This window comes from Bos javanicus, chromosome 1 (assembly GCF_032452875.1).
Source record: "Bos javanicus breed banteng chromosome 1, ARS-OSU_banteng_1.0, whole genome shotgun sequence".
NCBI classification, from domain to species: Eukaryota; Metazoa; Chordata; class Mammalia; order Artiodactyla; family Bovidae; genus Bos; species Bos javanicus.
In genome coordinates this window covers 99194630-99220709 of record NC_083868.1, presented here as the reverse complement: position 1 = coordinate 99220709, position 26080 = coordinate 99194630, and the positions used below count along the sequence as shown (strand labels likewise).

General features: G+C 39.9%; 1 long non-coding RNA gene across 1 annotated transcript in view; it reads left to right on the top strand.

Annotated features, from left to right (window-relative positions):
• Window positions 1–16629, top strand: part of LOC133247614 (uncharacterized) — a 95307-nt gene extending 78678 nt beyond the window's left edge. The window contains exon 3 of the long non-coding RNA XR_009736449.1: window positions 16043–16629. This is a non-coding gene — a long non-coding RNA (uncharacterized LOC133247614). The remainder of the gene's footprint in view (window positions 1–16042) is intronic.
• Window positions 16630–26080: the final 9451 nt, after the last annotated feature.

Here is a 26080-nt window from a genome sequence, read left to right as displayed (position 1 = left end):
GCCTTGAAGTGAGAATCCAGAGACGGAAAACCTCCTGCAGGAAGCCCACAAGTCACCAGAGAGATCTGGTAAGAGAATATTTCATTGTGGATGTAGACACTCAAAATTTACCCCCAACTCCCTCACGCTTTTGCAATGGAAACATTCCTTTGAACAACCAGGAAATAACCTTGACTTTATCTTCAGTGCTTTCCAATGAAGTAACATACCAATGACACCCACGGATATTCCCTCACTCCCCTGCCACTCCAGGCCAACACCTCTTGTCACACTCCACGTAACATTCCCATGTCTTCTATATATGCCTATGTCTAGGCATATGTAGAAGATATATATGCAAATAATGCACCATACACAATGTTTGTTGAGTGGGGATATTACTCTATATTCCAAGTTGTCTGAGGGTATTCCCTGTGGTGAATGTGCTGATAACTTTCTGCTATTACACATCTGTTTGTCCAGTCACCTCTTAGCACATCTTCTAGCTCCCATGGCACACACAATCACAGCTTATCTCTTAACCATACATTGTAACTCAACACAATTTTATCTCTGAAACTACATACTGTAGCAGATGTATCTTTCATTATGCCTTTGCCCTTTTTACTCATCTTCCTGGACAGGGAATGCTAAAAGTGGCAGTCTTGGTAAGGATGGTAATGAATCACAGGTCCTACAACACATCTGCTCTCCTTCCAGACCATATAAAAGTGCTTGCTATAAAAGTGATGGACTTCCTAAGCTTTTGGTTCATCTCCTGTGGCACACTCCACTCTGTTCAGATTCTATCTGATCCTCTGTGTGGCCCTGTGGAATTGGGAGCTTACGGAACCAGCACACATATACTGATATGTCTGCTATTGCTTTTGCTGTGAGTAATAGAGGTCTTTGATGAAGAGTCTTGAGTCTGGCAACCACAGGACTGCAGAAGGCTACCTATTCACTTGTTCAGTTGCTTCATTCAGCGTTCTACTGCTTTCAGCCTCCCTCCACTCTGTCAAACCTATTTAAGTGGTGTTAAGTATCCAGAGTTGTGAGCCCATACATCTGCCCAAATATACAGGCATTGTCTTCCTTCCTTCCCTCCCTCTTGGCTTCCTACCAGTTATAGCTATCTATCAATATCCATCTCTATCTAATTATCTGTTATATACCATTTTTTTCATCTATTCAACAAATATTTACTGAGTGCCTCCTTTCTTTCAGGCACAGTTGCACCTTCTGCAAATTCAGCAGCAAATACAACAAGCTAAAATCTCTCATCATGGAATCTTTATCTTCATCTTTATTTGAAAAAAAAATTAAAAATAGATGTCAAGGAATACATACAAATAGCACAATCCTTAATAGATATAGGTAAAGATGAGATGAAAGAGAAAAAGGGTAAAGACTAAAACAATGTTGAGGGGTGAGATTAATATAAAAGACTAAACTACTTGTTTTTGTCTAAATTTGGCTGTGAGGTTTATGCTGAAATTTTCTAAGTTCTCTGGCTTTGGGAAAGTTTCCAGGAACAGTTACATCTTTCAAGAAGGCCCAATGGTCAGGTACATAGTTATCTTCCTTCTGAGATTGCCTCAGAGTTGAAAAATGTTCTGCTATTCTGTAGGACCATCTAATCACAGGGACCATGGGTATAAATCACTGAGTAGGTGCTCATCTAGGCTGTGCTCATTTCCTGGACTTAGGCTCTTTGCTATGCTATGCTTAGTCACTCAGTCATGTCTGAATCTTTGCAACCCTATGGACTGTAGCCTCCCAGGCTCCTCTGTCCAAGGGATTCTCCAGGGAAGAATACTGGAGTGGGTAGCCTATCCCTCCTCCAGGGGATCTTCCCAACCCCGGAATTGAACTGGGGTCTCCTGCATTGCAGGCGGATTCTTAAATTGATCTATTGTACTCTATAGCTTGTGTCTCTTCACTCTTGTGCTGTTATATATGTTATAATATACAAATGCAGAGACATATGAAGGTGAAAAGTGATTATGACTCTGAGAGATAAAAAATGGGGCTTTGGATAGGTTCCTGTATGTGTAAAAAATTCATAATAATTCCTTCACTTGTCCTTCATGGTACCCAAATTCTAGCATTTCAGTTCCTTAAGATGTTTACTTGTTCTTTAAGACATCCTTCTTATATTACACTCTAGCAATAAGGGCTGCTCAGCATGTTACTTGTTAGTAAAGGACATCTACTTTTGTTTTAATGCTTATTTAAAAAGAAATTGGGATTTAGTGCTTGTCGGCACTAATGGAATCAATGGTACTTTAATATGTGTTAATGGTACTTCAGTTCCCTTAACAGCAGAAAACGGTGAGGTTATTAACCAAACACACTGTTGTTCCAAATGAAAGAGAAAGCATATGGAATCTAGAAAAGGCAAAGATGGCAAAAGGTTACGCTAGTGTGAGGCCGTTTGAACCTAAAGGAAATGTATACAGTTTTCTTCTTTGATGTGTTTTAGTCCAAAGAATAGACAAAATTGTAACGGCAGGTGTTGGCGAGGATCTCATGCATCTTATCAAATTTGAAGGTAAAAGAACTTGCTTAATGCTTCTCCTTATGAAATTTCAGTGAGATGCTAGCTGTCAACTGCTAGCTTTAGGAAAGAGTTTTCCTCTCTATTGAAGTAAATATCTTTAAAAGACCATGTGAATAAGAGCACAATAAGGAAAAATGTAAAAGAGCAGAGAAGTGCACTGCACTGGATTAGACTTTAGCTCATCATATTAAACTCAACAAAATAAGAAGGCAAATTAATGGTTGAGGACTTATCTTGTATATCTTGCTTTTGAACCTTCAAGGCTCCCTTTACCTTGCACCTGTATCGAGATATATCTTTTAGTCTTCATTTCTGGATACATATATTACATCTGATGGCAGATTTTATAATTTAGACACTGCATGTTGTTAAGTCAAAGGCTAGAAATATTGTTATAAGAAAGGACATGATTACCTTCCAAAAGAAAGAGCTACTTTCCCAATTGCTATCTATATCAAATGATGCTGAATATTTCCTGACATGGCTAATCCTTAGCTTTTTTAAAAGTCTGGTGGAAATTTTCTGCTGTTAAAAGATTAGTCAAGCATTTTGAATTAGTAGAGAATATTGAAATATTTTGTGTAGTTATTGGAAAATATCTATTCTGTTCATCTTTCCTTAACATTTGTAGTATTCTTCTTTGGGATAGACTATAATAGACTTAAATCCCTGGCTCAAAGAAAAAGTCACTTGAATTCTCATACAATTGATTTTTAAACTTTTACTTAATAGTTTATGGACTCTAAAAGGATCATCTCTGAAATAAAACCTTTCTCTAGTCTTGTATAGACTGGATAATTTTTGGCATTTTTGGAAACTGAAAGGATGTCTAATGATTAAATGTTTGAAATACAAAATTAGAAATCAGGAAACTTAAGGTATTATCTCAGCTCTGTACACTGTGGTGTCAGATACTGTGCATTGCTGAGTTGTTACAAAACCCAATAAGACAATTTTAAGAAAGTGCTTTGTACTTTTTGGAAGAAAGGTTTTATATCAATATAAAGCATTAATACAAGTCGCTTGAAGTGTCGTTGCCTGAAATCTGGGAGTCAATACAGTATTGTCTCTATTGCTAGTGTCTAGTTGTATAAAACACTCTAGGATTACACTGTCAATTTAATATCCATGCAGGGTTTTTGTTAATGCACACTCTAAAAGGGGATGCTAAACAATGAGATCAGTGAACTATTAGAAGTCACTCTGTATGTGGGCAACATTTCTTCCTGTATCATCCTTCCTGGTTTTCTAAAGAAATATTTTCCTACCTTGAATTTCAACAGGTTATATTTACATTCACATCACAGAGACAGTCATAGTGTTTAATACTTTTTTCTCTTTTTAAGAATAATGAGAAACAAAAATCAGTGGTTTTGAATATTTCACAACAGATGCCAATAATTCCCTTGTGAAGCTGTACCAGACTGCTGGACACAAGTCAAATGAATTGTCAATAATGCCACAACCTCGTATCCAGAAAGATTGGACTGCTTAGAAAGCAGGTTTATATATAACATGATTTCTGTCAAAAGACTGGAGCTATTTTCAAGTTTTAAGAAAATGTATTTCAGGTAGCATTTCTAGCATTTTAACATGGGGCCATTTTCTTCTGTGTTTTCTTCAGGGTGATTACTTATCATCATACAAAATGAGAATTCAGGGCACATGTCAAACTTTCAAGGAGGGACACTGGGAGGTGATAATGCCCAAAGATAAATTGGAAAGATACCATAGGTATTAGCCTGTGTAAATGCTGCTTTCAATTTGTGTAGCAGCCACTGTAGCACTTTCAGAAGAAGATAATGAATTAAATGTAATTCTTGGCTGTCCCCTGAAGTCCTAACAAGGACCAAATAGCTGAATCCAAACTGATTTGAAACCTATCCTGGAACCATTCCATAGAAGCCTCACTTTCATTCTATAATTGGGCCAAGACAAGCTTTAATATAGCTTAATTTCTACCCTTGAAAGCACTGACAAGAATGGCTCTTGAATTATAGCAAAATCTCATGTGTTTTCTTGTTCTATGAAGGACTCAACAAATGCCAAGACTTGTCCTTGGTTCTCATTTCTTAAGTGGGACTATGTTTATATTTTAACCCAAAGGGGCACTGCTATTACCCGACAGTTCCTTTTTTTTTTTTAAATCTGTTAACCAACATAATAATGACAGTATAAATCAGCTCATTTGTTAAATAGTTCTCTAGGTTGCCCTTAACAAAATGTTTGTTTTAACTAAAACATTTCAGTCATTCAATATGACCTCACCTGATACAGTCTGCTATTTTGAAAGGTATAAATTAAACATTTCTCCTCTTAAGGAACTCAAAATAAATTTAGATGGAAGAAGTAGACAGTAAAACTGAAACACTTAGATATTAATACTAAAAAACTCAGATTTTATCATATGAAATTCATTTTAAGTGGATAGAAAATGCTGCAGCTTTTTAAAAATTTTTTCTGTGTGACCTTCCAATATTAGCTATTGCTCAGAATATATTGGAAAGGGGTTTGCAATGAGGAAAAATTCTGAGGTTGAGTTAAGAAAGGCTTAGCTTCTTTGGACTATGCAAGCTGATATTTTCTAAATTCAATTTGTATTTTAATTCATGCTTTGCAGGGCTTTTCCAAAATTGGTTCAACCAACCAGTAAATCAAAAAAGATTCATTAAAGCTTTTCACTGCAAGGCACTGTTTATAAAGAACTAAGTAGATAGCATCATTTAGGTCTGAACGCACTATGGAGAGAGCCAGTACAGCCAAGGTTTTCTAGAAGAGGCAGAGTGACTCAGAGCTTCCTCTTCTACAACCAAGAGGTCAGAGCAACTCCACTTCCATGAGGACACTCAGGTGACTGCTTTACTCTTTTTGAAGCTCTTGCTGACCGAGAGACCGCATTCTTAAAGTTCTGTATCTGATCTCTTGCCTCCAGTCTGCAATTCACCCTCTTGACTGTCTCTATAACCAGACTCCAGGTTCTACCCAACTCTGATTGTTTTGTCAACCTGTTTTCAGGGTTATTCCCAGCCTTTTGTGGGATTTCCAGTTTTTAGTCTGTGTGGGAGTTTCCCTCACATCGTAGTCCAGACATGTTTGGTTCAAACTCTCCATGTTTGACACTCTTCCTAGTACCAGGTGGATTTTTTTTTTAATTAATTTATTTTTTATTGAAGGATAATTGCTTTTCAGAATTTTGTTGTTTTCTGTCAAACCTCAACATGAATCAGCCATAGATATACATATGTCCCCTCCCTTTTGAAACTCCCTCCTCTCTCCCTCCCCATCCCACCCCTCTAGGTTGATACAGAGCCCGTTTGAGTTTCCAGAGCCTTACAGCAAATTCCCGCTGGCTATCTATTTTACATATGGTAATATAAGTTTCCATGTTACTCTGACTTTTGAGACTTGCAGAATTCAGACCCAGGAGCATGGTCGCTAATTAAGAGGTGAATCTCTCTTTTGAGCATTGACACTGAGGGGCTGGGCTTACCCCATGGCTCACCAGTAAAAGAATCTGCCTGCAATACAGGAGACACAAGAGATGCGGGCTCTATCCCTGGGAGGGGAAGATCTCCTGGAGGAGGAAATGCAACCCACTCCAGTGTTCTTGCCTGGAAAATCCCAAAGACAGAGGAGCCTGGTGAGCTATAGTCCATAGTGTATTAAAGAGTCAGATACAACTGAGTGCGTACACACACACACAACACACGCATTGAGGGGTTGGCTGAGCTGCCACCAACCTCTGTATAAAGGTCAGGATCCTTGATCCTTTTGGAAGGGAAGGAAAACTGTGGCTCCTCATTTGCCAGAGGGCCTAGCATGCTCTTATTTGTGTGGCTTCTGCAGAATTAATATAAATCAGATAGCATTCTTTCCGTTAAGGCTCTTACAACCAAATACTTAAGACAGTATAAATCCAGAGCTTTTCTGGATATAAAGAAATGGGGTCATTTTGAGAAGAAGGAAAATTCTTGCCTCTGGAAAAACAAAGTGAAAAAAAAGCAATGAGATCTGAACAGTAGTAAATTTATTATTTTATTCAACGAGAGAGAAGACAAAAATTTCTTATGTACTTAATGACTTCCTATAAGTGAAGTTTTATTTATTTATTTTTGTACTTAGTCTCTGCTTTGGACTAAGTGGTTTGGAACTTTTCATTACAAAATTTTAAATAAAATGTTTCCTATTAAAAAAAAAAGAATGTCTTTGCATTAACAAAAGGTATGCTGTAGAAAATAACTTGACAGAGATGGAGTCCAGCCAAAAGCAGAGTTGGTTGGGAAAACCTAGGGTCAAGCATCAGACTGGCATGTAGTCTTGAGAGCAGGTCAGTAAATAGGAATTCACACAAGGAAGCACCAAGAGTCCCAGAGGGAGATTCAGGATACTAAAGTCAAGGTCTTCAGCTGAATTAATAATCAAGTGGGAATTCAGGTGTCATGAAAAAGAACAGGGCTTTCAGGCAAGGTGGCTCTTAACAAATTTCTTCAGTATCAGCCAGATTTCACTGGTCCAATCTAATTTGAAAACAGATAAACCAGTGTGTCTTCAGGGTAGCTGAGGCTTCTGACACAATCTCTGTGACAAAATTTCATTATGCAAGGATACGAAGAGAAATATGCACATAAAAACTAGTCAAATAAGTCCATACATCTAAAAGACATTCTGTGTTGCTTGTAATCTATGTTTCACATGTGTGAGAAAGCCTCCCTTCAACAAGAAAAAAATTGTTTAAAATTGGATATTCATTCCAAAGGATGAAGATCCTATATCTTTTGTGCTTCCCTCTTACATTACCTATCAAACAGCAGATAAAGTCATGCGCAAGGTTTGGGGAGAGTCCCCAGTGAGGGCTACTGTGAAGACAAATGGTTAATGTCTGTTCTCCCAGCTGCTCAGTTAATTACTGTAATAGAAAACATCTTGAGGGAAAACACTGCATACAGTTATTAGCAATTAACCCACAACTCTAAAAATCACAATTCTTACTAATAATAGAACATTGCCCAGCCAGCCTAATTAGAATCTCTACACAAGAGTCTTGTATCTTCAGAAAATATAAAATCTTGTAGGTTACTACTATTTAAAATGCAAATAGGAAATTGGGGTGATGAAGATGACATTGAGAAATGCAGAATGGAGTAGAATAGATAGAAATGGAAGGTGCATGATTTATGTGGTGATAAGCTAATTTCAAGACATGCAAATGACTCAGATATATTAGCCAAAAGAACTTCCCTCTAGTATTTACTACAATTACAGGACCCAGTGGTAGTAATGGTTGATTGTGGTTGTTGTTGCTGTGTGTGTTCGCTCAGTTGTGTCTGAATCTCTGTGACCCCATGAAGAGTAGCAGGTCAGGCTTCCCTGTCCTTCATTATCTCCTCGAGTTTGCTCAAACTCATGTCCAGTGAGTTGGTGATACCATCCAGCCATCTCATCCTCTGTTGTCCTTTTCTCCTCCTGTCCTCAATCTTTTCCAGCATCAGGGTCAAAGTCCTCGATCATGTTCAACTCTGAGACTCCATGGACTGTAGCCTGCCAGGCTCCTCTGTCCACAGGATTCTCCAGGCAATAATATTGGAGTGGGTTGCCATGTCCTCCTCCAGGGGTAAAGAAGGTAAGATAAAATAATGCAGGGCAGGAGAAATCCATGAATGAAAGTAGACAGGTTTGGCATCGCTTTGTTTTTCTTTGAATCATGGATTTTTCTTAGACACAGCAGGTCATGAAGCTCCAATGCTTTTTCTCCCATTTGGATATGTTTCATCTACTGTTCCCCATTATTATTGACCTTGCTCAATGCTTACTTGTCTTCTTGCCTTTCTAGAACACACTACATTTATTCTTGTCTCAAAATCTTAAAACTTACTATCACTTCTGCCTGGAATCTTGGTCCCTCGGATTTGATATGACTGTCTCCTTCTAAGAATTCAGATATATACTTAGAAAAGGTTTGATCACAATACACAATAGCCTGTTTCTTCTCTTTTTGTTCTATAACATTCTCCTATTTTTCCATACACACATCTCAATCTAATAGAGTAGCCTATTATTTCTTTTTTTTTAAAGATTTATTTATTTATTTATTTTTGGCTGTAGTGAGTCTTTGTTGCTGCATGTGGGCTTCTCATTGTAGTGGCTTCTCTTGTTGCAGAGCACAGGCTATAGGTATGAAGGTTTCCCAGCATGTGGGCCCAGTATTTGTGGGTCCCAGGCTCTAGAGCACTGCCTCAATAGTTGTGGCTAACAAGCTTAGTTGCCCCAAGAAATGTGGGATCTTCCTGGACCAGGGATTGAACCGGTGTCCCTTGCATTGCAAGGCAATTCTTAAACACTGGACCATCAGAGAAGCCCCTATTATTTCATAATTTATCATATTAGGCTGTATTTATTGACTTCCTTCCTTCCTGTTTTGGATCTGTTATACCCCATTCCCCAAAGCTTCCTTTCCACTCTGCTTTCTGTAGTTGTTTCACAAATCTGCATCAGTATTTGCATTATTTTACATATGGCATATTGCTTGCAACTACACCAAATTACAAAGGTCTATATAGTCAAAGCTATGGTTTTTCCAGTAGTCATGTATGGATGTGAGAGCTGGACAACAAAAAGAGCTGAGCACTGAAGAACTGATGCCTTCAAACTGTGGTGTTGGAGAAGACTGTTGAGAGTCCCTTGGACTGCAAGGAGATCAAACTGATTAATCCTAAAAGAAATCAACCCTGAATATTCATTGGAAGGACAGTTGCTGAAGCTGAAGTTCCAATACTTTGGACATCTGATGCAAAGAGCCGACTCATTGGAAAAGACCCTGATGCTGGGAAAGATTGAAGGCAGGAGGAGAGGGGGACAACAGAGGATGAGATAGTTGGATGGCATGACCAACTCAATGGACATGAGTTTGAGGAAACTCCAGGGGATGGTGAAAGACAGGGAAGCCTGGTGCTGCAGTCCATGGGGTCGCAAAGAGTCGGACATGACTGAGCAGCTAAACAACAACAACAATACACCAAATTACATCTTAGGCTATTTACGTTCCTCAATAAACTTTTTTTTCCCATTTAATAATTTTCTCATGTTTTTTCTCACTTACCAGTAGTTTTTTTTTTTTTTTCCCCTCAAGGGCTCTAATGCCTAGAAATAATTTCTATAACTCCCAAACACATTAAATGACCTCCCTTTCCTTTTATCTCCCATGGATTTTTTCCTAGACTCTCTACTTCCAGACTGTAGGATGTTTTTTAATTCTGGTTCACAGTTTGAGTTGTAAAACTTCCCTTTGTCACTTTCATGGAAATACTCTTTACCATACTTTCTGGTTTCTATATTTTCCTCTCTCAGTTCATGTCCCCATTTTGCTGGACTATATCCTCCACTAGCTTCCTACGAAAGTATATGTGAGTGGTTAGTTTTTTTGACATTTTGTATGTCTGAAAGTTCTTTCTCTTAAACTTGATTGACAGTTTAGATGAGTATGGAATTCTATGTTGAAAACTTTCCTTCAAAACTGTGAAGTTGGGTTTCTCTGGTGGTCCAGTGGTTAAGAATCCACCTGCCAAAGCAGGGGACACGGGTTCAGTCCCTGCTTTGGGACTGAAGATCCCACATGCCACAAAGCAATGAAGCCTGTGTGTCACAACTATTGAGCCTGTGCTCTAGAGCCCATGTGCCACAACTATGAAGCCCACGCATCTAGAGCCTGTTTGTGACTCCTATCTACCAATGTGATTAATAACCCTGCATCAGGCTTCTATCTTCCAAACTCTACTTGAAATAGTTGATCATTTGTCTCCTCTCTCATTCATATTGGAGGATAACATCTTAAAACATTCTTTACTCTTCATTTAGTAAAGTGTGGGGAAGGAAAAGATATAAAACAGTGTGATCAATTTACTGTATTAAACTGAAATGCTTTTTTTCAGGACACAGCATCTCTTTTTTAAACTGGTTGCTATATTTATCTAAAACAGAGGTTTTCAAACTTTACTGTGCATCATTTGAAAGTGAAAGTGAAATCGCTCAGTTGTGTCCGACTCTTTGTGACCCTATGGACTGTAGCCTACCAGGCTCCTCCATCCATGGGATTTTCCAGGCAAGAATACTGGAGTGGGGTGCCATTTCCTTCTCCAAGAAGGGCTTGTTAAATTGCTGTGCCCCACGTCCAGACGGATTGTTTCAGTTGTTAGAGGATAGTCTGAGAATTGTTTTCGACAGAGTCCCAAACAATGCTGATGCTGCTGCCTTGGGAACCACACTATGACAAATACCAATTTACATGCATGACTTTCACTTTAATTAAGTCTGGTTCTAGTCTTTCATATGCAGAGGTATGTGCATGCGGAACTCCTATTCATCCTTTATCACCTACTCCATATACACCCTCTGGGAGGTTTTTCAGGCCATATAGAAAACATACCCTGCCTTCATCCTCTATATTTTATTTCTACTTGTTATACTAATCACATTGGACAAGTCACATGTCTGACTTCCATAGAGGAGAGTAAACTCTTTGTGCATGTAGCTCCTGTCTTATTATTTATTTACATTCTTCCTCCTCCTCCTCCACTTTCTCACCTACTTCCCAGCCTCATCCTCTTATGCTTTCCCCTGCTTCTCCTTCTTCATTTCTATTCCTGGACTTATTGCCTCACATATAGAATTGAACTGGAGTTATGTTACCACATGTAGTCGATACATAGGATGTAAGTTCAAAATCATTTGTCTCAGAAATTGGGAATGTCTTAATTCATTCATCAGCGTGTCATGTAACTGATGGCAGGCACGCTCTTGAAGTCAGACATGCAGATTACAGCAGCTTTACTCAAAGTAGCTGATCTGTGAACTCTCCTCATTACCTGGTCCCAAGGATGATAAGGAGCTTACCTCAGAAGGAAATCAATGGACTGGTTACTTCATTGGTAATGTCTTGCCATTAAAAAATGTCAGCTGAACTAAGTGGTGCGCTCTGCTTTCATTCTGGGAAAAACTTCTCGTCTAGTCAGCGACCAGTATGAAACATGCTGCAGCCTCGTACTGTTCAGCAAACTACATTTGAAAAAGCTGGGATATAATTCACATGTCATAAAATTTATACTTTTAATAAATGTACAACTCAGTGCTTTTTTGTATTTTTACAAAGCTATATAACCATCACCACTACCTCATTTCAGAGTGTTTTCATTATCTTACAAAGAAACCCTATATCCCTCAACTCCCCATTTCCCACTTTCTCCCAGCTCCTCTTAACCACTAATTTACTTTCTGTTTCTACGGATTTGTTTGTTCTGTACAATTCCATTGAAAAGGAATCCTAAATAAACATGTGCGCTGTTGTACCTGTCTTCTTTCACTTAGCATAAGGTTTTCAAGGTGCATCCATATTTTAGCATGTATCGGTACTTCATTCCTTTTTATGACTGAATAATATAATGTACTGACATGGCACATTTTGTTATCTGTTCATCAACTAATGGTCATTTAGATTTTTTCTGTTTGGGGCCTTTTTATAAATAACACTGTTACAAATATTCTTGTACAAGTTTTTGTGTGGTCATGTGTTTTTCATCCTTGTACAGTGTAATTGCTGGGTCATATGGCATGTGTGTGCCTGCATGCGTAGGTAGTCGTGTCCAACTCTTGGTGACCCCATGGACTGTAGCCCACCAGGCTCCTCTGTCCATGGACTTCTCCAGGCAAGATTACTGGAGTGGGTTGTCATGCCCTCCCCCATGGGATCTTCCTGACCCAGGGATCAAACTTGGATCTCTTATGTCTCCTGCGTTGGCAGGTGGGATCTTTACCGCTAGTGTCACCTAGGAAGCCCGGGTCATGTGGTTACTCTATGTCGAATGTTTGGAGGAACTACCAAACTATTTCCAAAGTGGCTTCATGAGTTTACATTCCTACCAACAACAGGGTTTTAGTTTGTGGTGTGGGTTTTAGTTTCTTCACATCTTTGTCAACACTTCTTTGATTGTAACCATCTTAATAGGAGTGAAGTTGTACCTCATTGTGGTTTTGAATTGCATTTCCCTAGTGGCTCTTGCCTGGAAAATCCCATGGATGGAGGAGCCTGGTCAGTTGCAGTCCCTGGGGTCGCTAACAGTCGGGCACGACTGAGCGACTTTACTTTCACTTTTCACTTTCATGCATCAGAGAAGGAAATGGCAACCCACTCCAGCGTTCTTGCCTGGAGAATCCCAGGGACGGGGCAGCCTGGTGGACTGCCATCTCTGGGGTCGCACAGAGTCAGACATGACTGAAGCGACTTAGCAGCAGCAGCAGCAGTGGCTAATGATATTGAGCATCTTTTCACTGTGCTTATTGGGTATTTAGGTATCTTCTTTGACAAATGTCTGTTCAAATCATTTTTCCATTTTTATTGTTGAGTGATAAATATTACTTATAAATATTGGACACTAGTCCCTTATCAGATATGTGATTTGCAAATATTTTTTCTCATTCTGTGAGTTGTCTTTTTACTTTATTGATAGTGTGCTGACTGCACTTTAAATATCAGAGTGACATAACTGAAGCTCCTGACTCTTAAGCTACAGAAAACACATAGTCAAGGGACTTCCCTTGTGGTTCTGTGCCTAAACTCTGCTCTCCCAATGCAGGGAGCCTCAGTTCGATCCCTAGTCAGGGAACTGGATCCCAAGTGCCACAAAAAAAAGATCACACAACCAAAAACAAACAAACAAACGCAAGACACACACACATACCGAAAGCTACAGAAAATATTCCAGGTGCAAGTGTGTACTGTGTTTGTATGAAAATGGAGGATAATGAACTTTTAAATACACTAGCTTGGGGGTGGTGATTTGGAGTCTCAGATACAACTAGAGCTTATTCTTCTACAGAACAGCTGATGCTTCCTGTCTTCTTCAGGTGGGATTTAAATGGATAGGACTAAGACCATATTAGGTATGATAATTTTTCCTTAAGTGGATATTTTTCCTTATTTACACTGAGGTTCATTAGTTATTACTTTGCTCACTTATTCACTCTTGTGAAATCCCTCTCTTTCATCTATATTGACTTGGAGAGGGATGGTAAATTCTATACTATCAATATTTGATTTTGGTCTTTCCTGGGTAAGAATGCTTCATTTATAAGAGGTAAGCTAATGGCACAGCACGAGTAGCTTCTTGCAGCCGGAGCCTAAATAACTGGGTCCACTATGAAGCACACATCAGGCTGTGTTGCTCCCTCTGTGCATCTTTAGGATCAGATCTGTTCAACATTCTTAGCGCTAGTTGTGCTTACAACTAACCATTGTAGAAGCATTGACAGTGGGTTTGTTAGGATTTGATCAGTTACCCAAGACGTTCAGACATAAAAAATAGGAATTCAGAATAAAAGTTACCAGGGAAGGAATTTTGGTGTTCACTTTTTCTTCTTTACAGAAAAAAAAAAAGTGGAAAAGTGGACCTTGGGGGAATAATAGGAAGGAACCTTTTTATGTACAAAAGTTAGCTTTAATTCACCCCTAATAGTCAAAGCCATCTTAAAAAAGAAAAAAGATGGAGGCTTCACATTTCCTGACTTTAAAACATATTGCAAAGCAACAGTAATGAAGTTGATATGGTTCTGTCCAAAAAAAAAAAAAAAAGATACACAGACAAATGGAATAGGATAGAGAGAACCTAGATATAAAACTCTTGCAATATATGGCCAAACGATTTTGACAAGGATGTCACAGCTACATAATGGGGAAAGGGTAGTCTCTTCAGCAAATGCTGCTGGGAAAACTGAACATCCATATGCAAAAGACAAGCTAAACACTTACCTTACATCATATACAAAAATTCATTCAAAATAGATTAAAGATCTAAACATAAGAACTAAAACTATAAAAGTCCATGAAGAAAACAAAGGAGAAAAGCTTTAGGACATTAGATTTGGCAGTGATTTCTTGGGCGTGACACCAACAGCACAGGCAACAAAAGTAAAAGTAGACAAACGGGACTACATCGAGATTAAGAACTTCTGTGCATCAAAGGAAACAATCTAGAGTGAAAGGCAACCTATGGAATGAGAGGAGATCTTTGCAAGTCATATAACTGAGAAGGGGTTACTATCTAAAATAAATAAGGAACTTCTACAATTCAACAACAAAAGCCAAACTGCTAGATCAAAAAACGGACAAAGGAGTTAATAGACAATTCCTTAAAGAAGGTATACAAATGGCTAACAAACACATGAAAAAGTGCTAAGCATCGCTAATTGTAAGAGAAATGGAATAAAACTTATAATGAGTATCATCTAACACCCATTAGGGTGGTGACTATCAAGAGAATAGAAAATAACAAGTGTTTAGAAGGATGTAGAGAAATTGGAACTCTTGTGCACTGTTGGTGAAAATAAAATGTACAGAAATTATGTATAACAGTATAGAGGTTCCCTCAAAATAAAAAACAAAATTATCATATACTTCAGCAATCCCACTTCTGAGTATATAGCTGGAAAGATTTAAAGCAGGTGCTTATAGAGATATTTATACACCTATGTTCATTGCAACATTATTCATAATAGCCAAGAGGTGGAAGCAACCCAAATGTCCATCAACAGATAAACAAAATGTGGTGTATACATACAATGGAATATTATGAAGCCTTATAAAAGAAGGAAATTTGTCACATGCTACAGCATGGATGAACCCTGAAGACACTGTGCTATGTGAAATAAGCCAGTCATAAAAGATATGATTCTACTCATGAAGTGTCTAAAGTAGTCAACATCATAGAAACAAAGTAGAAAGTTGTTTGGCAACAGCTAAGCAGAGAAAGGAAGGGGGAGTTAGTGTTGAATGGGAATAGAGTTTCAGTTTTGCAAGATGAAAAAGTTTTAGTGATATTGCATAAAAATGTGAATATACTTAACACTACTGAGCTGTATATTTAAAAATGATTGACAGTAAATTTAATGTTACATGGTTTAAAACACACACACACACACATGAATTAGCTGTGCAAAGTATGGTTTCCAAAAAAGTACAAGTTAAATGTGTCTTCTAATTGTGTCCTATCTCATAAATATACATAATTCTAGAGCTGGTAATTCTATTATAACTTACATCAAACTGGTCAAGTCTTAATGGCCAATGAGTAGCACAGTACTGAGAAATTATGTATTAATCAGTAGACGGGGATCTTAGGATTTTTATGCTAAATGTATCACTTTTCTAAAAAAGAGAGCTATTGGTATGTAGAGACAAAATTAGTGGCAGATGAAACCAAAGCGAGAATGATCATTCACATCTTGGAGTGACAATCCCAGTTGGTTCCTGGGTGGGTTTCATTCTATTTTGCCTGACGTCAAGGTTTTATTGTACATGGCTCATTAGTGCTTGTAGGCATTTCTATAATGGCAGTTTATTACACTTTTAGGTGACAGAATCTGTCCTTTGAAGAATTGCTTTTTGACTTCCTCTTCTTTCAACCCACAACACCTGCCAGATAAAGTGGCCTGCTCTCTTTTCCTGTCCCCATACAGACACTGGAAGTTTCTGTGTGCAGGAGAACAGGGCTGAAGAGCTTTGGCAGGAAGGTTTTTGCAGCAGCCTGCCTGTCGAATTGCATGGATCAACAATTTCTCAATTAGAAGAAGATAGACGAGAAGATAAAGTATGCAGTGACTGTTAAGCTTTAAGCAGCAGCTGAGAAAGATTTTGGAACATCTGGTTGGAATCTATTTCTTTTTAGGTAAGCATTCCTTTTTACAACCAGCATACATAAAGCATGAAATTGGCTTACTCCGCCTCCTCCTAACAAGGGAGAAGCTAGTTATATTTATTACTCCTTTGATGCAGCGTGGAGAGAGTGGGGTAGCATGTGGCATTCCCACGGGAGGTCCCCTCAAATCCTTTGGACTCTTCTCAGAGAACATTTGTCTGCTTGATAAATCCATTTTTAAGAACCTATTCAGGTTGACAATGTTAAAGACCATTCACAAAAATAAAACCCAATTCATATTTCTGTTTTTTCCTCCAATAACATGAACACAAAACTTCTCTCTCTCTTAATTAAAAAAAAATGATGCTTTGTGTATGTGCCTCATTCTCTTGCTTTGTTAATTTAAAATTTTCTTTCACTTGGACAATAAATGCTGAATGAATTGTTTGTATCTGGCTTCATTTTGTTTGTTCATAGCATCCCCAAACCACCAAACTGCTTTGCTCTTTTACTACGTATGACTGTAACAACAGGTTTCAAAATTCACCCTCTTTTTACAGAATAAAATAGCCAACTAATCAAACCAAATCACCAATTATTTTTAACTTGTATGAATAGATTGCAAAAGGAGAGCTGAGTTCAAATTAGGGCTTCCCAGTTCATAGAAAGTTTTAAATCCTTTTGCTGGAAGAGTATATTTCATTTAATGATAATTGCTTACATGGCTATATTGTTATCCATGCTAAAATAATTTGAAATCAATTTCACTTTATGAAATATGCACTAATCACATTTAGCATCACATCCAAAGTGCTTTAAATGTTCATCTATAATAAACATGGCTTTAAATTAAGGTGCATAAAAGGAAACTCCTAATTTGGGATTTTCAATTTACCGATTCACTTCCCCCTTACCCAAATTAAACATGACCTTTACTAAACAGCCATGCAATCAGATAATTTATATATATATTTCTGTATTTCCCCATTATTCTTTAGCTCTTAAAATAGTTCTGGGTTTCAGCTGTGGCTTACATAAAATTTAGCCTTGTAATAAAGGAGGTCTATTATTTATGCAAGGCCTTCTGTAACATAAAGAAAGAAAATGATTAGAAACTTTGTGCACTCCAGGAGGGAATGAGATTAGTTGAAGATAGAGCCCTGAAGTGTAAAAACTAGTCCAGAAGCAAAGAAAGGCTTAGCAAATCACAGAAATTTCAGGGCACAGTTAATCTATACTGTCATCTTTGGGTGTGCTATACATTTTCATTAAAACAATTAAGATCAAACTGTATTGAAATAACCTGAATTCTTTGGGTTTCATCTAAAGACAAACTAGAAATTGAATCAATGGAAAGAATTAATCTTTTCACCTCTACTTACATTGAGAAGGGAAGAAAAAGTCTCACCTTATGTAGTTAGTACACACAGTTCAGGAGTCACGATTACTGTGAATTAGGTTTCCTTTTCTTCCTTTCTGCCCTCACCCTGCCCTGCTTGCCTTTGGTCATTTCACTGTTCATTAGCACCTCACTAGAAGAGGGACAGGAAGAAGAGGAGGTGAAATTAGGCGTTCAACTTTGTTACTTGGTTACAAAGGTGACAAAGAGGTTTAGGAGAAGTTAAAACTAAGAGTTAAAAATAGATGTTAAAATTATCAATGTGTTTCAGCGACCCATGCGGGGCAGCCATTATCAGAACTAATTAAGAGTTAGCCAAGTGACAATGCACTTGTACAACAGATGTCAGCACTTTCCCTAAGTCTGCTCTGTGATTGGAAAAGCTTTGATTCATACATAACCAGTATTTAGGAACAAAAAAGAAAGAACAAATCCCTGTTTTATAAAGTAAAGGGGTTCAAATAAGGATTTCTATTGTGCAAATTGTCCCAAAATTGTTTGTTAAAGGCATCTGTCAAACATAGAGAAATCATCTAGTTGTATATTTGATTTTTCACTTTAAGTTAAACTTCAATAAAAGAAGTAAAAAATATGAATATGTCTAAAAGAAATAGAAAAGACTGCAAGGTAGTGTGAATTCCAATGCCACAAGTCAAGGAGGACAAAGTCATAGAATGTGAAATAACTCAGGAGTGGAATGGTTCTATCCCACCCTCATTTTTTTCTTTCTTTTCATGGAAACCCCAGAAGTTTGCTCCTCAGTCTCTCCTGTATATGCCCAATTGCTTCTTTAGTTGCAGAAAAAGCAGAAAGAAAAGAAGGGAGAACAAAGGCTCAGAAAACTGAATTGAAGAGCCAGATGGTTAAGTCAACTATGAAGGGCAAAGGGAAGCCCCAAACACCATTTGGGGAAGATCTTTTTCAGACTAGTAGGACCGAGGAAATCAGGTGGTACCACTTTAAATGCTTGACTATGAATGAGTCATTGGAGAGCCACTTTTGGTTAAGTTTAGGAATCAGAGAAATAAGTTCTCTCGCTGCAGATTGATCCGATTCCTGCAGCTGTGAACTGCAGATTGTGGCTTCGGAGCCGGGCTGTCCTTGTTGGAGGGCACAATGCACCATAGATTTTTATTTTCTAGAAACAGACTCCAGAGGTTTGTGGCCTTCCAGACAGCAGCTGGCGCCGGGCAGAGGCATCGCTTCGGGCCGGAGCTGCTGGCGACCGCGCGGCGCTTGGCTGTGCGTCCCAGGCAGGCGGGCCAGCACCGCAGCCGGAGCCTCCGGTTCCGAGCAGACGCTGTTCCCTTCTGGAAGGGCTCTGGGGGCTCGCAATGGACTGCTCCTCAGCAAATCTGGGGGAAGAGAAGCTGGTGTGAAGGAAAGGTGGGGGTAGGTTTGGAAAAGGGTTGGCTTCTCCTTATAACTCTGGTGCCTGAAGTGGGTGAGATAGATGGGGACCAAATAAAAGGAAGGGCGATGATCCCATTTGGAGTGACGAGGATTTCTGGATGAGCCGACGGTGTCCTGCAACTGTCAATTTGGCAGGAGATTTGACTCAATCAACTGCTGTTCGGATCCCACTTCAAACACACATACCGCACCCCCCCCCCCTCCCGTCCCTAGCCTGTGTTCTGACAGACTCCAGAGACTCGCGTTCGGAGCGGAGAGAGAATCAAAAGTCAGTTTTCCTTTAGTCTCTACTGGTGGCAGATTACATCTGGCTTGGTTTTGAGCAGGTTGGTTTGTGAGAGGTTCGAACCGCTTCGTGTCTTTGGCGAGGTTTCGGTGTGTGTCTTGGATGTGTAGGCAGGAAGAGGTAAGGAGCGGGGTAAGGCGAGATGATTAAGCAGAGCCCCCTAAATCTCGTTTTAATTGCGCCCCCAGCGTCCTGCCGCGCTCCGCGCCTCCTCCCGGCAGCACAGGGTGGAGAGGAGGGAGTGAGGAGGGCGAGGGGCGCAGGGCCGCTCAGCAGCTAGTCTAGCCAAGGTGGCAGCGGGACTGTCTCTTTAAGCGCTCCGGAGGGGCCGGGCCCGGCGAGCAGCGAGCGCGTTTCCATGGCACCAAGGCTGCGGGGGCTGCGGGGCCGCGGGGCTAGCAGGTTTCCAGTCGCTCCCGTCGGAGCAAGGGCGCCCATCTCTGCGGCCCGAGCGCCACCCAGGCGTTCCGCCCGCGAGCTCCTCGTCGTCGGTGATGCCTAGTGGGGCCGAGCTGCTGCCGCGCCCTCCGCAGGGAGACGCATCTCGCCGGCCCCGCGAGCCCCGCACACCAACTTCTGCCCTGCGAGCTCAACTTCTGCACGGGGCTCCGACTTGCGGAGCCGGAGTGGCGCGCGGCGCGCAGCCGGGGTGGCGGCTGGAGCTGCTCCACCCCGCGGAGATGACCTGGCGACTGTGGCTCTGGTGCTTCTGCGCTTGGGTGGCCGCCGGCTGGCCGCCAGGCAGCGCCCTTCAGCTCCGGCCAGGCATGTAAGTGTAGCCCGCGCGCTCCGGTATGTGTGAGGAGAGTCGGCCCCGTGTACCTCCGCCCACTCCTAACCTGCTGCGGTCCTGTGGCTGGAGCAGTTTCCTCCGGGTAAGGGTGGAGGGCGGCAGTGGCGGGCAGGCACCGGGCGAGGTCTGAGAGCTGTCCCAGGCCGAGCGCGGCGGGAACGCTGTCCCCTGCGCGTCCTCGGGGCAGAGACCCGGACCTGGGTGCTTCCCACCTGACTTACTTTCTCAGCGCCAGACAGGATTTCTGCCTAGGGGGGTGTGTGTGTGTGTGTGTGTGAATTTCCTTTTTGGAAGAGTAATTGCCTAATGACAAGTTCCACTTTTTGAATGGGTTTTGAACGAAATCCTGTTGAACAGTGCGTTACTTGACATGTCCTTCCTAGAGACCAGAGTTTATGTAATATCCAGTCTTTTTTTTTTTTTTTTTAAAGAAGTATCTCCGAGGCCGAAGGAGTGGATTATTCCACAGGTTTGTTGAGAGGCGAACCCTTTGATGGCGAATGACTTTCGCCAAAGTGAGGAGCTGGGGAGGCGAGTGTGCTAAGGGCTGAGTGCGCGGCCACTTAGATGCTTGCGGGGTTAGGAGAGAACCAAAGAGTAGCAACATGATTATAATGCATCCTCTGCGGGTGGGGCATGGTTTCATTTCCAGAACAAAAGTGAAGGAGGCAGGAGATGCTCATTCTTGGTCTCGGTGGCAAGTGTTGCCTGAAGCTCAGGGCAGGTGTGAATTTTAACCAATTGCCCTATCGCCCTGACTAGCTGGAGAAGTTTGCCCCGGAATTCTGTCTTCTCAGGGGGATGGATCACCATCAACTGTCTGAGAGAGAAGCCAAATCTAACTCTGCTTTTCCTTTCTACTCTTAAGCGGTTATGAATACACCTTAGTGTCTTTGCTACTTCTTCGCTTCATCTTTGATTTTCTGAAATGTGAATGCTTTATAGTGGAAAAATGGTTTAGATGAGTACACAAAGCCATCTGTACCTTTCTGGGTCTTGAATTTTTCTTGTCAGAAAAATACTATTTTTGGATTCACTTTACATTTCCATATTTCATCCTTCTCCTGTGAGATTCGATTTGCTACCTGGTTACTGCGAATGTCACTAACTATAAATCTTGAGTCATGACCAGTGTGCAGTGGTGTCACAGAACAACTCCTTGTCTACATAGTTTGTAAATACATGTTGGCAGAAATGCAAGAAATTTCTGGGTAGGTGATTTCTCTTGCATTGATAAGATGGGTCCTGTTTATTTGAATAGGCGTTTCCTCTCCAGTTTATTTCAGAAAACACATCTTACTTTGGGTAGCTTGTGCATAGATAAGCCTCCACTTTTTAGATACTGCTTTTTTAGCTAGCTGGCTGGCTAGCTGTTCTCTTACTTTTACAAGTGCTGTTATTAAAGTGGACCCTGGCTGACTTATTAGGTAGCTACCCGTGCACATGAGGTAGAATAATCCCTTTTGGGGGGGGGCACTGAAAAAGAACAGAGATACCACATCACTTTTTATATTGCTTAGATATTTTACCTCATGTTTCAGTATTGGTACTTTTGTTGAAAAGGCTGGAAGGATGACATTGCATTTTTTTTAAAGGACACTGCTACTGCAGCTCATTCATTTATCAGGTGAGATGAGATCAGATATTAAAACCAATATAAATTCTTGGGTGTTTAATAGAGATGCTCTGTCTGGGAGTTATTGAGATCACTCTGATGAGTCTTAGTACTTTCTGAAATCTGGATGGGAAAAATCCAATCAAATTTGTATTTAGTCCTCCCTGGTATTAGAGTTAATGGTTTCTTCAGCAGGAACCATGTTGGGATTTAGTGCTAGTTTTCTGCAGATGCCTTTGCAATTGTTGTAGGCATGTGGAATACAGCCACACAAAGCACTTGGCTTCCACACACCTGTCCATCTATTAAATTAAAGAGAATTCTTCCTGAGATTTTTATTGACCTCTGAGGTCCATTATCAGTGAGAGCAGGCTTCTAATGAGATGAGGGCCACTAATGAGAAGGCACCATCCTACTGACTGGCACTTATAGGTCATTAACACAGGTGAAAGTTTTGTGTAGCTGATCTTGTCCTTGAGCAGATTTTGGAGCTGAAATGACAACTGAAAAGAAGAAATGACTGTGCAGCTAATAATGGTCAGCCTAAGAGTAAAGAATTGTATTTATGGTATGTTCTTCCACGGGTATGCTCATTTTCAAAGGAAATTCTATCAATGAAACAAAAGATATAACGTATGACTTATGGGTTCTCCAACTCTAATGATAATCGATCTTGCTGATGACCTTGTCATCACTTTAAGCAAACCTTTGGTTTCCTAAGGTTAGGCAGATTTATAAAATCATCATTCCACAAAGAGTGCCTGTATACTTACTATGTGACTCAACATTGGAAATCACAGGTAATGAATACTGAGTCTTTTTTGAATTCTTAGTTAGATGTCAGGCAAATTTCTAACTACATGTATTATTTCATTTTATCCTGGATATAGCCCTACAAGAAAGGCACTGTTATCGTCTCCATTTACGATGAAGAAAGAGACATAGTAAGGTTAAATTCACACTCCAAGAATTCATGAGATTTGGATACAGGTAGTTTGAATTCCAGTGCTGGAGTTCTTAACAAATATGATCCCTTTTAGAACACCCAAGCCCAGCCTGTGTTTCTAAGAAGTTCTTTGTAATCACTGCCCAGGGTTCTCAATGGGAATGCAGCTGGTATTTTCTACCTAGTGGGAACCTGTGGGGCTTTTTTGACTGTTGTAAAAGCTATAGGGTTCTATTCGCATTTGGGCTTGGTATGGAGGTGGGCTGGTGTGCTTCATCCTGCAGTGGGTAAGATTGTTCCTCACAAGGAAGGTCTGATCTCTCTCTTCCTCACCGAGACTCTTCATAAGAAATTCTCCTGCTCTCTTATAGCTGTAGACACTGAAGTATTAAAACAATGGGCTCGGCTTAAACTGGGAATTGTGGAATAGGGAAAGCCAGCCTTGGCAAGTACATTATGAATTGGAGAGTTGTAACTGATGATGGCATTTTGATAAAGGGATATTGAAGCGTTTACTTATGTTAATGGTACTCTGCAAATGTTTTCTCAAGGATTAAATAGATGGAAATAAACTCTACTCCAGATCTTTGAGACATCAAAGGAAAATGACTGGCTGTAATACACTCTATTAAAATTTATCCTTTGTAATGCTGTCTTGTAAACACTTGCATAAGTATTGGATACAACATGATGGAAGTAGTGAATATGGGTGTGTTGCAGATAGATACCATTCAGGCAGAATGTCTATAAAGCCAGATCTGCCTATAAAGGCAGATCCAGCAGCTGAAGCTCCAGGGACTTGATGTACTGGGCATTCTCTGACACTTAGTGGGGATTTTAGAACGGTATGGCCACTTTGTGACTCAGTAGTCTCCTAAACTATTTCATCATGTGACCCCATGGACTGTAGCCTGCCAGGCTCCTCTGTCCATGGAATTTTCCAGGTGGAAATACTGGAGTGGATAGCCAGTTCTTCCTCCAGAGGATCAGGACAACTTACATTCATTCCCCCTAATGTAGGTCTCCAATACAGGTTGATGTAGAAATCCAAAATGTGCCTGATACGATACAGCTTACCCACCCAAATGCCACCCCCAACACATATGTGTAGAACTGTTTCCCCTCAGCCTGCTGTAGATGATATAGAAACTTGTGGTCATTGTGGCAGAGATTTAGCTTTTTGAACAATCAATACATTTAGAAGTAGAAAAAGGGAAGAAAATATAATAATCCAGAATCGTGAAGGGAAATTGACAGAGGTGTCTTGTGAAACACACACCATGTTGGTATTTGTTTTATTTGCTCTAGTTTTGTTTTTTTTTCACTTCTGATAAAGCCTGAAATTGAGCCAATTAGAGATGTCTGGGGCTATGAACAGAACAGTCCACTTTTAAATTCACAAATAATTTAAGCATGGCCTGTGGTCTGTCATTTACTCAGTGTAAATTAATTAAAAAATACTTTTCTTTTTTTGTTGAGATCAGTCATACTAAGTGAGCATAACATAAAGTGAGGTAGAGAAGACTATGTACACCCTCCATGGGCAAGGCATTATTTCTGGCAGTTTGTGTTTATTGTTTTAAGAATAATCCTCTGAGTTTGGGAATACTGTCATCTCTATTTTTCAGATGAGGACACTGAGACAGAGGGAGAGATTAAGTAACTTGCTGTGGTTTCATAGCTGAGAAGTGGTGGGTTGGGCCCTGAACCCACTGTAACTCCAGATCCTTCTTCCTGATCAGTGTTACCTGATATGGTCCCTCTCCCCTTGACCTTTCCTTCCTAGGCTTCCTTGGCTTTCAAATTGCCATCCTCCCAGGCCCTCCTGCTTATTTTCAGCAGTGGCTTACTCTTTCTCCTATTGCCCCAAGTGGACCTGAACCTCACCTCTGCCAGGGAATTTTAGGAACCAATTTCAACCCTTCCTTTATTGATGACATTGACATTGCATTATTTAATATGTAATATTTTGACAGACTCTCTGTCCTCAGCAGGGAATCCTCAACTTCCTGTCCTCAATATTTTTTTCTGTTTCTTTACTTCTTTCTTGTGTATCTTGTAGGAATAACTTTCCGGATTTTTCAAGGTAATTCCTTCCCTACATGTTCTACTTCCTACCTTGAACAGTGTTCTTTACTAGTCATCTCTTTTCTTCCTTTTATTGCCAACTGTTTCCTTTCTGCTATTTTCGCCTCTCCCCCATACGTTCATGTCTTCCTGTCTTCCTGTCTACATCTCCCTCTGTTCCGTGTTTCTGATATGTTTGTGACTATATGTGGATCTGTATTGACCTTGTTTCTTCTCTCCTTCACCTTTAATTTCTCAAGAACAGTTCTTTGATGCATATCAATGATTTTATCATTGATCATTTAACCCACTGCAATCTGGCCTCCTCTGCTAAAATTCCTTCCCAAGATGCTGCCTTGTTTCCAGAACTGACTCTGCTCTGAGTTTTCTACTGGCTACTCCTGTTTCCCACTTCACTTCTTCACTTGTGCGTTTCCTTTGTACACTCAATTTCATCTGTAGTTCTCCTGCACTAGCTGCTGCTTTCTCTCACCTTGTATCTTTAATCCCCTTTCCACTCTATACTTTCCCTGCTTTATCTATTTCTTTCCCTGGCTCCTACCATGTGTTCTATTCTGGTGAAACCTAGATCTGCACATTTAGCCCCATTCTCTTCAGAGCTACAAAGTTGCATTTCTAATAATAGATTTATTATCACTGTGGGGTCAAGACTCAAAATGTCCTTAGATCATCTCTAGTTATATTTGTCTCCCTAACGTTTTCTCCCTCCAAAGTACTTGACTCATCTATTTTCCCTTCGTATTTGAACTCGTATCTGTCGCTTTTCTGCTAGTTTATCTTGTAGTTACATTATGAACTTTAGGTAAGATGATCATGAACAAGCCTTTGTGTATGATGATTGGATAACTAGAATTAGGTGTTAAATTTTAGAAACACCAGCAATGAAATCTCTTGAATTAGTTCTCTTTCCCATTGCCAACACTCAAGCCCAGCCATGCTGTTTTTACTCCTAGATTGTTATGGTTGTCTCTTGGTTGGTCTTCCGCTTCATATTCTCTGGATCCTCTTTATTTTTATTATATATTCAATTTCATAAAAGTTGGTTTTTATTATATGTACAATTTCATCAAACAAAGACCTAGTAACATCATTTCCTTTTGTAAAAACTTTGATTTTCCATGGAGTAAAGTTCAAGTATCAGAATATTATTCTTAAATAGCACTTATTAAATGCCAGGAACAATATAAGTACTTTCCATATTTTAATTCATTTCATCCTCACAACAACCCTATCAGAATATTAGTATCCATATTTTATAATGAGGAAATTGAGATCTAGAGAAGTTATGGTTTTCTGAGAAATTGCATATAAGGCTATGG